We start from the raw sequence: 16,528 nt of genomic DNA, 5'->3' as shown, positions 1-16,528 counted from the left end.
CCCCGGTCTCCCCTACATAGTTTCACGATTCAATTTTGTTGCGTAGAACGTTCTACACAGGTATGTTGCATGAAAACAATAATGATACATTGTCAGAAAGTAAAACATTGTACGAATACCCTACATAAACTGCATATAAATGTATAACATATGTAATATATGTTATAAAAATATCTAAATATATTTTAAAATATACAGATAATGCATATGATATACGTAAAAATCGAACTCCACTCTTTTTCATTTTTCAGCCGTCTCATCCTTCGTTCGTTCACGATAGAATGGAGAGATTCTTCAGCGTCATCCTAGCGACGATAGACTACGAATATATCATGGTGGCTCCTAACCGAGAGCATTGTTCAACGTCAAGGCATCCAGACGAGTCCGGGAAGCGAAAGATATGCACACGTTAAATTCGTGCGCGTGTATATATATGTGGCACGTGCGCGTATCCGCACGCCGATAAATCTCGCGCGCTTCGACATCTCCATCTCGAATCGTTCGGATTCCCGCGTTTTATTCCGCCATTATCTCGGCATTATCCGGAAACTGCCGTTCCGATCTGCGTTACGCTTTCCACGTCGATGCACGAATGATGCGACGCACGCAACGAGCTTCTTACGAGAAATCAAAGGTATCTTATTGTTAGCTCTTTTTCTACCTTTTCATTTAATTAGTCCTTATATTTTATTTATATCTGCGATAACAAGTACAAATAATATGCAATAAATTGCAAATAGAAAAATAAAGAGCCGCGAAATAAATGAAATAAAAACTCCGTCTAATGTTCAATCTAATAAAAATAGATGAAACTTATGTGATGGATTTTATCATCTTATGATGTGTAATCGTTACGTTGTCACGTGTTACATCAATATCTGTACCATGAGTATTTATCGTCTCTGTGCCAGCTTCGCGCACAGGCCTGAAAATATCGCGCGACGTCAATATTCCTGTCATACACCGCATGTGAATCCGATATTGCAGGTTTGCCTAGATACCAGCAAGCTACAATGCATCTGTATCGAATTAATCGCGCGCCACTTCGTAAAATATTTCTTGGTCTCGCCGCAAAAACACTTTGAAGAATGCTGCCGTGACAAAGCCGCGGTATTTTAGGAGCGAATGGAGCGTGCTGGTTCTCTGCTGCTTGCAAGTTGGATCGCGTTTCATACGATATAACCACGTAGTAATCCGAACTTCCATTGCTTCGAGCGACGTGAAATTGAACTGCAACGTATCTGCCTGTCAACTCATAAATTATCGCGCGTTTTATATCGAGAAAAAGGAACGTTAAAACGTTAAGAACTTAAAGTTGAAAATTTAAACGGACAGATCTCGACTTAAATAAGAGCACCTGTAATATTTATCTTCATGTGACATATGAAAAGGAATTAACTTTCCTGAAACCGTTACCTTAAAAGTAATTATCTTCGAATATAAAAAGAACATGCTCAATATAGAAAGGAAAAAAATTAATTTACCATGATGAAACATAATTGATAGATCGCTCTGATTGATTGATAACCCTAATTAAGTTATTTTCGAGAGTTCTCTAATTTCTTATAAGAATTTTATTTTGTTCGTTCTAGGTGTAATCATGTCAGAGTGTTACAACAACGCGGAAATCTGGATATAATATATCGGCGATTATTTTAAATTACTGAGATTGAATCGTACGTTAACGAGTTAGGAACGTCAAGAGATTTGTGCTCGACACACGGAGCGAATTCTGAACTGGAGCCGTTCGCTACGAGGTGAATCCGCTCTCCCAGCCCTCCCCTCCTCTCACTCTTTCTCTCTTTCTCTCGTTTCTCTTATGAAATCGCCGCGAAGCGAAGCAAGTAGGACTTTTCTTGCCCGACTTTCTCACGTAATAACCGGAAACGAGAAGCGGAGGACGAAACAGTGTCATAAATCGTGTCATAAATCCTTTCAACAGCAATGCTGTTGGCCCTTTTACGAAATTTATTATTCAAGTCTGTATTTTTCTTCGACATAGTTAACATTTCATTTTGATAATAAGACAAATGCTCTGTTGCTTCTATATTCAGAATTTTAAGTTATCTTATAAAACATCACGCTGAAAACAATATGCAGATTTCTAAATTTAGCTGATATTAAAAAAATAGATTCAAAATCGATACAATTCTCTCCAAAACTATTTATTATCGAAAAACAGCTCGAGAAGCGTTAGAAATGTTCGAAACGTTTTCACACAATATGATTTGACGTTAAGACAGAATATTTTTTAATACCGCTCGTCAAACTAACGCCTTATATTGGCTTCAGGCTTCAGATTAGTTTGGATTCACTTACACCGAACCGATCAAGTAACCTTCGAGAACCCGACGACTTCAAGGTTACTGAAAAAAAAGAAGACCGAGAAAGTTAAAACGTTTCGACCATCTCACCGGTACTTCAAAGATTTCGTGCACATCATTAAACAACGAAATCCGGATTTACTTTATTAGCGGATTTGTAAGTCCAAAACTTCAATAAAATAAAATGAAAATTATACCTTTTTAACTAGCAATTATCGCGCATAGAAACTACAACAAAATTGATATCGATGAAGCAAGATTTCTGCTATAATCAAATTTTCAGCATATTTTTCAATGACAGATTTATTGTCGTCCATATTGTCAATTATCAATTATCGCGATTGCTCTCGTCGACCCTAATATGATATGCTACTTCAAAATCAAACTAATCCATAGAAAAATAATATAATATTAAAGCGTGTTATTCACGTGCATTTTGTCAACGCTCTTCTAAATCACCACATTCCTCACCATCTAATTGTACGTTATCGCACACCGCAAATTGTCCAACTTCACATGTAGTAGCTGCTGATAATCGGTTCCTCGTCTACGATCGATCGCGAATTAAGCGGCTGACGACTTTCCCCTCGCTCAAAGTCACACGCCGTCTAACTGGGTCGCGGCTTATCTCCGCGTATCTCATTAACGCACTTAACGGACCGGCATCGGCACTGCGGTCCTGATGGAACATCAAGCCGGAGAAATTTCGGCCCGGTACCGTATGCTCACCAAGCAAGACCAAAAATTGCGGTCAGTAGCGGGTTGGTCCATAAAACTTATTGGAAATATACCGGTGGGTCGGAAAGTCGCTAGACCGGCACGACATATTGTATGTTCCGAATACCTTATTTCTTTCGCAACGTGATGTTATTTAGAAAAAAAAATTTTGAACGTTTCGTTAAATTATATCGTAGATCTAGTGATCTTGTGACTTTTCACTTTCAATATCTAAAAAAAATTTCTATTTGTTAATTAGTTTCGCCATTAACGGAGTTACTTCCATTTCCCATCTTAACGCTGGCGATTCGAATTTGAAAACGCAACCGAAAACTGGATGTCGGCCAATGGACGCGCTCGCGCTGATGGATCGTGAAAGAATGCGTGCAATAGTATAGTGAGGAGAAATCGCGCACGTGTGCCGGACGAGAGCGCGGTCGCTTTCACGTGAAACGGCACGAAACTTCAAGTATCGTGTCTTGTGATAACTGATAACCGGGTGGATACGGTGGTAGGACACTTCAAAAATGATAATAAATGTAATCATATAGCGGATTCTTTCACACATATAATAAAGCATAATAAATCAATGTGTCCTTTATGAAAGATTTAATATTGCACCTAATTAAAACTAATTAAAGCTAATTAGACAATAGAAAAATTATATATAACACCATGCGTATTTAATGGTTATATAATAATGCGGCAGCACTAATATTAACAGACATAATTAACCAACCAGCAAACCAGGTACAGCACGCAACCTTTTCTTCCTTCAACTTTTTATCAACCGGCTAATATAACTTCGGCAAGCGTGAGAAATGTGCGTGCGATGAAAGCGTTTTCTTTTCCAGATAATAAAGATAATTCTCGAAATAATAATAATTCTGACAGACCGAGAAAAAGTTGCGGCGAAGTTCCGAAGACGTCGACGCGGCGGAAAAGCCGGCGAGCAATAAAACGGTCTTTGAAACGGAGAAATAATTCTGCCGTCGAAAAGTTCGCTATCCGCTTCGTTTAGCGAGCTGCTTTGCATAAATTACTTGATAGTAATCAAATCACTCGGGGTTACGCTACGTAGTCACCGAAACGTGACTCAAATGACGGCAAAATATATCGCTGGAGTTAGTTAAGTTCGCAAGTATTGTTTCCTCTGTGCTCCCATTATTATTTCATTTTCAGAGACTGTTTTTCACTAATTAAATATTCATCTTGTTATTGCATATGCCGTATGTGACTTATTTACTCTATTACATGCGCTTATGCGGTGTATTTCTCTCATTTGCGATTGTTACTAAAGCGGTAACAGTGATTTAATGAGCGTGATTATTCATATATCTCTTTGCCTAACCAATTGTTTTACACGTATACACATGTTAATGATTTTAATTGCAATCATCATTTGTTGCAACAAAAAATAATGTACCCCTCATTCTATGCATAAATAATAGTGCAATGTAAAAAAATATTAGTGCGAGAAAGAAGTCACGTATTTATTGCGTAATTTAAAAAGCATATAAATCTTCCTCAACCATATGACAAAGTATAAAAGGTCCGCGAAAGTTATAATTTTTCTTTTATAAAAAACTATACCATATAATATATCGCCCAATCTCGCTGTCGATACTCGACCACGCGTACTACTTTTTTGCGATTCGACAGAAGGCTTGTACAAATGAAGCAAATCACGACGATAAGCCGACGGATGCCGGGAAAGCGGGATGGGGATATAAAATCGCGGAGAGCAATGCGACGCTGACACGCGAGTTTGTTTGCAAACATTGGCGGGGGCCGCGGACAGAAAATTTCCGGGGCGAGATCGTCTCTCGGATATATTTGAGACCGGTCGACGGCGACGGTTGCCAAGAGAGAGAGAGAGAGAGAGAGAAAAGGACAGCGAGCGGCGTGTGTGCCGGCACTCGAAGCCAATTCAATTTGCCGACAACTCGGGTCTGCTTAGCGGTAATTATTTCCGGGGTCTCGGTAAACGTGTTTCGCGCTTACCTCCCTTCCTCCCTCCCGTGCCGAAAGGACGGTGAGAATACGCGCGCTCGCTCGCGATCGATCGCGACGCGCGCACACACGCGCGCACGCACACGCACGAGCGCGCACGAGCGCATGCGATGCACACATGACGATGACGTTCGCGATCGCCCGTTCGAGGACGAGATCGATCGGCGCCGCCGTCGGCTCTGGTGCCGTGCCAGAAATAATATCGTTCGCGGCGAGGAGAACGCGAACTATACCGTGACCGAGCGACATCGAAGTCTCGGCTTCGAGAATCGCTTTCTCCTCGGACGCGTCTGAGATATTTCCATTTCCACGAGACACACATGCGATATGATTCCACGGAGCGCTCCGTTTTTCCCGGCGCGGCGCGGCGATGAAACACGCGGCTCTCCGACTTGGCCAGATTGCGTCCGTCGCCGATTTGCCGGTTTTTACGGGGGGAAATCGTGAATAATTCAGGGAATCCGCCAGAGTCACGGATCACGCTCGAAATTTATGATTACCTACAGTACCTTCGTTCGGAACGATATCGCATATCTATGACTCTACTAATTTCTTTCTCAATTAGGGGGCTTTAAAGTTTTATTTGTTGCTTCCTGTAGCTACAATTTTAGAAAAGAAGAATATAAAGCTATATATAATTGATGACCCACGATAAACTAATTTCTTCAATTGTGTCACATACGAATATATAGGTATGTTCGCGAATTTCGGAAAACGGCAAATCGTCACGCAATGGAAAACGCATCTCTTCGTGATTAAATTGAAAAACACTATGCACTTGCAATTAATATATCTGAAAGCTAAACATCACACGATTTGTATTAATTTCTATGATAATGATATAATAATGTTCCAATTCCAATTCCAAATCGCGCAAAATGGATCGCCGGCGTTTCTCCGTTTCATGCATTAAAGACACACAAGCGTATTAATCTTTTCCAATGTAAGCGATTTATCGCAAATGAGCGAAAGGTATCTCATCTTTAATGTAATATAATCAGCGGGTCTAAATAAATAAATAAAAATTTCTATTTAGAAATAGTTCATACAGATTTAAAATATAGTTTGCCGATTAAAATCATACATCGATTCAAATACCTGCTTGAAGAACTAAAGAAAGAACTGCGAAAAACTACTACAAAGTATTATATCGAGTCCAGCTTGACACGGAAAGGCAAAGGGTTGAGGAAATCGCCTTGCGACGTCAATCCCCGACGGATCAGCTGCGCGCGAGCCAAACTCCCACGCACGTCACGCAAGTTCTCCGAAACGAGAGTAGAAATAAATTCCGCGTATACCGGTCGTTAACTTTTCACTAGTCGTTCTTAAATGAAACAATTCGGACAGGCGCAAATATTTCTCGCGAGCGCGGTCGCCGCCGACTGTATTTTCACAAGACGGTTTTACAGCGCGAAATCTCTACGGAATTCGGCGCATCTTTCTTAAAAGATAATTCACCCGCGCGCGATCTTGAAACAGTATCGCCATTCGAAAAGAGAGTTAAGACGCGAGTATCCGGAGTTTCATCAAACCCGCCTACAGTGTTAAATATTAAAGGAAATTTGAACCAATACCTTGAGTTAAATAACATTTTGTTATTTTTAACTATTAAATGTGTCAAAATTTATTATTTTAATTTCGTTGGTTTAGTTAAATTAACGACAAATTGAGTAGGAGCAGTGGCAACTTACAGGAATGATTAAAAATTACTCAAATTGAGCATAACTTGACCCTACGAATTTAATAACGTAGATAAAACGGAAATCACGATTACGACGCGATTACAACTATTTCGTCGCGAGTTCGCAGCCTCGTTAAACGGCGTATTTATAGAATACTATGTTTTCAAGTAAAATTATCGGCGAAACGATAACGAAAACCACGTTGCGTACTCGCGCAACTTTATCGCGAAGCTGTTCGCGTTAACGAGACAATTCCGCGTAAAGCATCGCTAAAAGACTGAGCGGCGACGAGCGATGGCTCCGCTCGTACTCCGCGGCGCGGCGCGGCGCCCCGGCCACTTTCGCGACCAGTCGTATTTACACGACCGCCGCGTCGACCGAGTTTCCATTTTCCATCTCGTTCGCCGTCGCCACGGATAAAAAAAAACCGGAGCGCCTCGCGCTCCGGCCCGCCTTGGAATCGCCGTAAACAAACGGAGACGTCCGCTTCGCCGAGCTGATAGCAGAGACAGTTAATCACGTCTCCGCCTCCGAAACGTCTTATCAATTTCGATTCCCCCCCCCCTCCTCCTCCCCTCTCGGCGACGGTATCGATCCGCGATAGAAGAACGATCGAGGAAAGATAAGAAACGGAGTTATCTCTCGATCCGCCCGGAGCAGATGACGCGATCGCGACGATCGCGACGATCGCGACTCTCGATAATCGCGAACGGCGAAACGGAGACACCTCGCTGATCGCTCGCGTTTTCCACCAGACTTTTAATCGGTCCTGACGCGCGCGCGAACACGCTCGCGAGGCGCGTACGCGACGGCGGCTACAAATAACAAGATGGCAGCCGATCGAGAGCGATAAGCGCGACGTGCCGTCACGCGTCACGCGTCTCGGGATCGCGCATCGATCCCACGGCCGAAAGGCGGCACGAGAATGAACACGATATATAATGGATAACGTGAGATAGAAAACACACACATACACACACTCACCGGAATCACGATCTCGGGCCGACGGGGGCTGAACGTGGGCTCCGGCGGCGACGGGGATCGCAGTATATCCAATACGATAATACGGGTGTATCCAAATATGATAAATCCACACACCAGAGAGAGCGAACGAAAAACTGTCGTGCACTGATATATAATAGATAATACGAAACTCTTTCACTCGCGCGAACTCGTAGGGGCGGGCCGGCAGGGGGGCGAAATACGTGTGTAAACCGCCCGTACGTATATCCGTGCCTTCCCTTCGCCGACGATCACTGATTCCCGATGACGACGCAGACAACGAGGAGCACACTCCGCGGCGGCTATTATCTCGGTGCCGACCGCCCGACTCCCGACTCCCGACTCCCGACTCCCGACTGCCGAGAGAGAAAGAGATATTTATACGGGCTGAAGTGAGCTGCGGGACAGCGAGACCGCGGCACACCAGCACTTTCCCCGCGACGCGCACCACTAATAATACATCACTACGTCAACGGTAATGCCCGGCACGGCCATCATTGGGCAGTGCCGCGTCGCCGTTGCTTGTCCATGCGTGCATGCGTGACCGCGTATCCAAGAAGCGCGCACACCACCGACGGGAGACCACCGAGAGAGGAGACGACGACGACGACGACGACGACGCGCGGGAGAAACGCGAGAGAAAAGCAACGGCAGGCCGCGAATCGACGGCGAGATCACGCGACGTTAAACTCCTCGCGCTGGAAAGACACCGAGAGACACGTCGTGGACGTTAGATGGATAAATTAGATGGGTAGATGGATCTACCGTCTACTCCGCGCTAACCACTGCCGGGATTCCGTCAAAGTCGCGGAAAGAGAGAGAGAGATAGAGAGAGAAGGCCGAGAGAGGTCGAGAGACGCAACGTAGATCCGTAGCGCGCGCGAGCTAGTGCGAGACTGGCGACAGTGGCGACGGCGCCCGAAGCGAGCCGATCGCCGCCGCGCCGTTCCGACGGGACACGAGGACGCACGAGGGAGGCCAGTAATGCCGATGATCGAAGAGCTCCCCTCCACTTCCCTCGCCCCGACCGACCCGACCGACCGACCCCCCACCCCGCGCCGCGCCGCGCCGCGCCGACCGAACGCAAAGAGCGACGGACGCGCGGGGCTCGACGACGGATAGATTACACGCGGCGCACGCGCGCGCGAGCAAGCGAGCGAGCGAGCGAGCGAGCGAGCGAGCGATTCGAGCGCGCTCCGCTCGTTCTCTCCCCCTGACGCGAACGCGGTTTCATTACGTAAAACAAGTGTGCGTCGCTCCCGATTCATTCGTCACCGAAAAAAAGGATGCGCGATCCCGGCAGTCAAGTCCGATCCCCTGTCCGTCGTCGAATCTACGAAATTCGATTCGAATCTTTATTGCTTTATTTATCTTTATTATCACTTCGATCGTTCTCAAAGCGAGGACGCAATGCGCTTCGTAAGGAAAATATTTAACGTAAACTATCGTTCGTAAGCTAAATTATTGTTTACTCGAGAACTACCTACCATGTATATCTGGAGAATGGAATGCGATAAATTTAGATTGAATCGAACTTTCGTTTCGGAGCGGCGCGAATGACCTTGCCGGGAATCGTCGATGATTCAGCCTTCAGACGCGACGGAACGCGTGGATTACTCAGGTGGATGCGGGTTCTTCGAAAGCGTTGACGGCACGGACAGCCCTTAATACGGTCGCGATGGCATCAGTTAGCTCAAATAAACGTTGGCGCGAGCGCGTCGAACTCTCGATCAACGATCGAAATCTTAAGCCGTCGATGATTCATCGAGATAACATCCGCGACGTTTTCCGTCGCGCAGAATCTCGAACAATGAACGATGCGCGAATAAAGAACAACAAACGCGAACATACGTGCGCAAGTGGCCCATAGTCGCGCGCATTTTTCACGCGTTTTCGTCGAAACGAGCCGAGTCACGGCGGGCCGCTATACTAATCAATCTTCTTGGTAAGAACGCACACCGTCCCGAGTCAACCTCGCTTATCGCACGATACGCGTGACGTCCGCTTTCGCGTGAATCGTAGATTCGTCGACGACCAGCGGGACGCGCGATTCGGCGCGAGCCCTCGGGTCATTTGGCACGCGTCTGTAATTAATTCGGGTTACGCGTGACTCGATAATGCGTCTATCACGCTCGGACAAAGACGACACCGAAGAAATGCCAGCGGTCGCGTTCCCTCTTGCGCCCTCGTAAATCCTCGCGCGGATCTCACAGCCTCCTCGCGATCCGCGACGTCCGCGTGGCGATGAAACGAAGGTACGTATCACGCACGTTCCGTCTCACACACACACACACATATACGCGCGCGAGCGTGACGATTATAAGAAAAAGACGATAAGCACCTCTGAGATTCTTCCGTGTTTTCACTCGTACTTTTCTATCGCCCAAGGGCACTTAACACACATAAAAACGGAGCACGGGCGAGACCGGAGAATCGAGAACGCGCCTCGTTCGTGGAAAATCGTGGTCGCTTCCCGCTGGGGCGGAAACTCCGATGTCGTTGACGACGCGACGGAGGGACACGGAGGGATGGGCGAGTAGTGAGTGGCGAACGGACTACGAAGGGTGAGGGAGGGTGGGGCCGGGGGGAGAAACGGAGAGAGAAGGGTGGAGAGAGAGGAGGAGAAAGAGAGAGAGAGAGAGAAAGAGAGAATAAAAACGGAGCGCAGCGTGGTACAGGGAACCGTGTTACGAAACGACCGCGACGGAGATCCGACACAAACTGAGAGCCGCCGAGCTGCTGATTGCGACCGAATGCCGATAGCAAGCACATCCTTCCCCACCCAGCCGTCTCTTTGCCGTCTCCCTCCCTGCTCAGCTTCCACCCCTCTCTGCCCCTCGCGACCCACGCAACCCCACACAACGTAGCGCTCGATCTCCCCCGGCCGCCCCCCTGCGTTCTACGTCTATCCCCGCTCGCGTACACGAATCTGCCCTTCTCCTCATCCGTTCTTCTCTACCTACCTACCTCCGACGGTCGCGAGACTCGCGAGAAAGTTTCTGGCGTATTGCTAGGTTATCGGTATTTACTCGTTAACGCCAAATCTGCACGCGACCTTGCTGTAACGAGAGAACGACGCTAAAACGATCGAGCGAGATCGTGCCGTGTGAAAGTGAAAGATTAATTTCGATAATCTTCAACTTATCGCGCGATCTTACGTGTAACAAGATTCTTGTAAAGCAATATGAAGGAATAATGGGCCAACGATACGAGCTAAATTCAAGATATTATATTAAAATATCAATAATAGAATTAAAATTTATTCATAAATAGAATAGACACAAAGTAAACGTTTTGACTTCACTTATAGTCTTCTTCAGTAACTTACTAAAATCAAGTTTACAAGAATAGTTCTATTATTAATGTATAATATTTTAAATTTAGCTCACATCGTTGGCATATTATCTCCTCATATTGCTTTGCATAAAACGAGCCTGATATTTCAATATTTTTAGATATTTAATAGATATTCATAAGAAACACGTAAGTAAGACTGTAAAAAGACTGATGACGCACATTCAGCATTTTAGAGAAAGTAAGAGGAGAAAGAAAAGAGAGAAGAAAGATCTCTGAATAACGGGTATAATCGATGTATCAATAACAATCCATATAAACGATTACGGAATCATACACCTGTTAATTTCATCTCAAGTTTTCGAACAATTTAAATATTCAGCATATAGGTACAGATATCTTTAATATTCAAATGTTAGTTTGTCAAAGGGAAGAAGATCGAATTTGTTGTCCTAATTTTACCCTTCGGTCAATCGTGAACAACCACCGTCGACGCTATCATACGCGATATAGTAATGTTATAAAAAATGACTAACGATATCGCCGAGTTAAACGCATCGTTAGTCGTAGAATCGATGAGTTATCGTCACCGAGGTGTACGTCATCGCTGATCGCGTCATTTTTACCCCACGATGTAACGCAATGTTAACCGAGTCAACATCCGCCCGAGCAGAGACTTACGGCGCTTTATAATTTTAAAACGACCGTCGCGCGCATCGAGCGACGGGGGCAGGAAGGGAAGTGAGCAATTTCGAGATTTTCACAGCGCCCGTTTCCGACGACGACGTACGATGTCGTGGAGACGCGGCGATGTACAAGAGAACGGAATAAAATATCAATGCCGTCGGCGTCGCCGGGGTACTGTATCGCGGCACCGTATCTCTCGCTCACGCAAGAGCGGCACGATAACGTTCGCGCGCTCCAGGTACTCCTCGCACGGTAAACTCATTTCTGCGCTCCGAAATTGATTTTCCGCGAGGATGACAAACGTCCGTTGACTGTACAGTGAAAAGCATAATTTGCGACGTACCGGCAACATTCGGGATTCGCAATATTCCTCTCGCAATAAAACAATTTCTGGATAAACTCGATGCGCGTAACAAGCGGAGTGGTACATATACATTTCTGTGTATGTAACTTAACGTATGTTGCTATCTCTTGAATACGTTAAAAATTGAAAAGACAAGATAATGCACAGGACAATACAATCGTCGTTTCACGTAATAAATAAGTGTCATAAATCATAAAGCCTTATACCTGAAGAGAAAAAGATTTTCTAAAATTGTATTATTCTTTCCTGTCCATTTGTGTGTTGTAAGTCCTGTCCATTTGTTTCACATCTCAATTTCACAACTATCCATCAAGCGTTGAATAAAATTAAGATCTAAAGAGAAAAAGTGCAACATTGTCTTACTTCAAAACGTAAAAGGAAATAAATCCATATATCGCATTTCTAGAATGATGACATTTGTAAGGTACCTGAGCCGAATAAAGCCCAGCATTAAATAAGGTTTTGGAATTTACCGGTTAAAAACGCGTTTTAAGCTTTGAGTACGTAGGCCTGTTCGTTTTAGCTGAACTTCTTGTATGGTTCGTTTTTTCCTCTTTTTCTTTTCACATTGAAGAGAAAATATTTTTTATTCGGGCCTTAATATGTATGAATATATAATAAGGCCCAATGACAGAGTTAAAAAAAATTTTTTGTTCTTTATAATTATTCTTTGCGAAAGACACATATTTTATTTTTGTTACTGATAGAAATAAAGATTTTATTAGTTTTCATTTATTGTTAGTGTACTTCAATATTCTCATAAATACAGTTTTAAAGAAATTAAATAAATAACGCGAGCCTTATTTAGCTCAGGTACCTTATATATATTTGTAATCATTCGAATCGCTCTGATAGCACGGTCTTCAAGTTTCCAAAGTCATATCACTTTATGAATTTTCATAACACGAGAAGATATTACGAGATGATACTTAATTCAGCTACGAGTTGATAACGATTACAGATAAACGTCGTAAATCGAATTAATGATCATTTACATTCTGATATGTGTGGCGGTCGTTGAGCACGGAACGTACGTAAGATATTCGTGCGCGATCACTACAACATATGACGCCGGGTTAACATGAACAAGCATTATAAATGAAGAGTCAAACGGAGACAGATATGTAGATCGAGATACGGATAAAGAGAGAGAGAGAGAGAGAGAGAGAGAGAGGGGGGGGGAAAGGACGAGATAGCTAGAGAAGGAGTATATAATGTAGGTCATGACCCAAATCGCATTCCCCGGCCTCTATTCGGATCTTTCGCAATTCACGAAAGTGTTCAACGAGAGTTCCAAAGAGTACTTTCAGTTGAAAGAACTGCTATATAGAAAATGAGCAAATTCTTTCGCTACTAATCTCATAATCTTAAAATAGAAACGTAACAAAATGCAATCAACTTGATATACATCGCACTTGATAAAGAATAAAAAAGCAAAAACTTAAAGTATGAAAAAGAACTTCAATTACTATTTTTCTTCGCATAAATATTATTGAAGAATATGCTTGAATGTCTGTTATCTATTTATCTAGTAATTTTTTAGCACAGTAGTTCTTGACGCATTCAATAAAGAACCTTCTAACACTATATATTAAATGACTTATAGGACTCCAGCAGTATAGTGATTAAATGTTTTGTGTAATCAGTATTACATTCCAATAGACATCTACTCAATAAATATTTCTCATCATCTTCTTACACGATAATCATTGATGTTGAAATATGTAATACAAATATTTTTATTTAACGAATAAACTCAAATTATCGGTTACATAAAAAGGAATTTGTTAAAAAAGGATAAAAATCAAACAGAAAAATATATATATTTTACTCACTATTTTATTTTAAAAACAATTACATTATTCTGGAAAAACATTTAATTGAATATTGTTTAATCCTAATAACAATTGTAATAAAACATTCTCTTTACTTTGTATTCTGAATTCTGAACGTTTATATTTTCGAATTTTGATAAATATTAGCATGTGTTGATTTTGATTAAACAACATAATGATATCTATAGGAGATGAAACAGAATCGTCACCATTTTCCTAATCAGCGTAATAAAGTTAGCTGAATTTCAGAAAATAGTTTTAACTTGCGAATGTCGGAAGTTACACGTCGATCAATACACAAGTCATTAGTTGATATAATACAAGCGGCCTGTAAATCGCCGTCGTTGCTAAAAAAAAAAAAAAACCGCGCGTCGCGTCAGAGAAAAACAGACGGCGATGCGGGGCGCGGCTAATTGGATCGGGAGCACGTGCGACGTGCGCTCGGCAAGTTTCCCGGCTCGAAAACGCCGCGAGGAGTTTCTCGGCAGCCGGGTAGCCTTGACGGCGCGGCGGCGCGAGAGCACCTGATTCGCAACTGGCGAACTAGACGGAGGGAGAAGGGAGGGAAGGGGGAGAAGTCGTCCTTTCATCCCTACGAGCGGTTGTCGTGCATAAGGATCCAGTCTCTCGCTCATTCCGCTACGTGCGTTCGCAGACGTTTTCCCCTTTTCTTCTCCCAACCGACCTTCCCCCCCGGAGTGCCCCTCCCGGCCCTCCTGTCCCTCCCTGCTCCCGCTGCCGGCCCCACTCTCGGCTCCTCGCCGCTCTCTCTCTCTCTCTCTCTCTCTCTCTCTCTCTCTCTCTCTCTCTCTCTCTCTCTCTCTCTCTCTCTCTCTCTCTCTCTCTCTCTCTCTCTCTCTCTCTCTCTCTCTCTCTCTCTCTCTCTCTCCTCTCTCTCTCTCTCTCTCTCTCTCTCTCTCTCTCTCTCTCTCTCTCTCCCCTCCCCCTCCTCCCCTCCCTCCGCCCCTCGGAATCCTGTAACGGCGCGACGACACGTTCGCGTTCGCGTACACGCGCACGCAACGATCCACGCGTGCACCGTGCACCGATCGCGACGGACACGGGCGTTGCGACGTTGCCTGGGCGCGCAGGGACGAGATCGCGAAACGCGTTGTTGCCAAGCTACACGATACTACGCGATCAGCCGCTTTCCCGCGGAAGCACGCGATCTTCCGTTGCCCGTTCTCTCGTAGATACGCTCGTGTGCCGTGTGTGCGACTGTGCGTGTGTGTTTCCCGCATTACTATTGCCGAAACCGCGAGTCTATCTCATATATCTCCGCCTTACCTTCGTTTTCTTTCATTTTTCCTTTGTTTTACGAGATAAGATACCCTCTTCCTTGTTTCATGCTGGAGAACGGTTTGCGCGAAAAGAGACTGTGTTGTTCCTAGGAGGAAGTGATATTTTACCAGTCTTACGCTCTTGACTTTAACTTCCCACTAATTATTTTGTTGATACATTTATTTAATTGATTATTTTTTACCGTTTTGCACAATGCGCTTTGAAAATCCGCCAGTCAATTAATTATCGCATGAAAACTCCATCATAATAGTTCGCATTTGCCGACGCGATCGGAGTTACGAACTGCTGAGGTATCACGCTACCGCTCTTCGTTGACGTACGATGCCTCGGGTCGTTTCGCGAACAATGTTTGAACGTAAAGCGCGATGAAACAGGAACAAAAGGTAGCACGCGGTACGGACACGGCATTGCGTTAGATAACGCAGCCTTGCGACGTCATCGCGCGCGTGGGAATGGTGGCTGGATGCCAAATCGAGTGTATCGCCGACGGCCTGGGTCGTGCCAGTTGGCCATACTAAATATACGAAGAGAGAGAGAAAGAGGAGAACGAGGGCGAGAGGAGGAGGGAAAGAGGGCGAGAGGGAGAGCGAAGGGAAGGAGGCATAATAACTTCCTATAACGGCGCGCCGCGCTTTGTTTCTTCCATTAAGCCGTTTTCTCTTCCCCCCTCGCCGTCCTCGACGCGCAACGATGCGGTTACTCCATAATAGCGCGCTCGACATATCGGCTCCGAATCACGATGGACGTTTATCGTTCTCGCAATAGAGCCCACATCAAACGCAGGTACCTCCTCTCGTACTCGGCACAGCCTGCGCGAATCGTACGTACCGAGTAAGATAATGAATTTTCCCGATATTGGCGCACTCGCGCTCGCGCGATATTGGATATGCGCGGCGCCCGATTGCCGCATTCTGTATTTAAAGTTCATATCGTCCGTAATTAATTGACTGAACTCCTGAATCATCTCTCTCGAGTCGAGCGGAAATAGATGAGCCACGATTTTCGGGGCGGAAAATATTTTCTATAACGGAATAGAAAAATCCGCTATCGATCCAAATTGAACAATTAATCGAGAAATCATTAAGCTAATGGGATATCGGAGATAAATGCGCAACAAGTAGCCCATACGTCATGCTGAAAAAATACGCCACGATGGACTTTCTATTAACGGATGAACAAAATGAAAATTCGCGCATGCCAATTGACGTGTCGGATTACCCCATCGAATATTTCGCATCAATATTTCGACGTGTCGTGATATCTTTACTGAATCTTTTATGAGATCATCGTGAAACGACCGCGACCTGG

The 16,528-nt window shown here is 44.5% G+C and overlaps 1 protein-coding gene across 6 annotated transcripts in view; it reads right to left on the bottom strand.

Moving 5' to 3' along the window:
• LOC139769039 (uncharacterized) overlaps positions 1-10,441 on the bottom strand; it is a 173,289-nt gene extending 162,848 nt beyond the window's left edge. Inside the window, exons 1-2 of one of the 6 annotated variants that reach the window (XM_071699787.1) lie at positions 10,080-10,441; positions 7,721-8,094 (exon numbers count right to left, since the gene is read on the bottom strand). The gene's annotated coding sequence lies outside the window, so the exon portion shown is untranslated. Of the gene's footprint in view, positions 1-7,710; positions 8,723-10,079 lie in introns of those variants that run through there. The other 5 variants (XM_071699788.1, XM_071699790.1, XM_071699786.1 and 2 more) reach the window with 5 other exon arrangements.
• Between the last annotated feature and the right edge of the window lie 6,087 nt (positions 10,442-16,528).

The sequence above is a fragment of the Temnothorax nylanderi genome, unplaced genomic scaffold, assembly GCF_030848795.1.
Source record: "Temnothorax nylanderi isolate EJ_2023f unplaced genomic scaffold, tnyl_v1.0 TNYL_tig0019_pilon, whole genome shotgun sequence".
NCBI classification, from domain to species: domain Eukaryota; kingdom Metazoa; phylum Arthropoda; class Insecta; order Hymenoptera; family Formicidae; genus Temnothorax; species Temnothorax nylanderi.
This window is presented reverse-complemented; position numbering and strand designations above follow the sequence as displayed.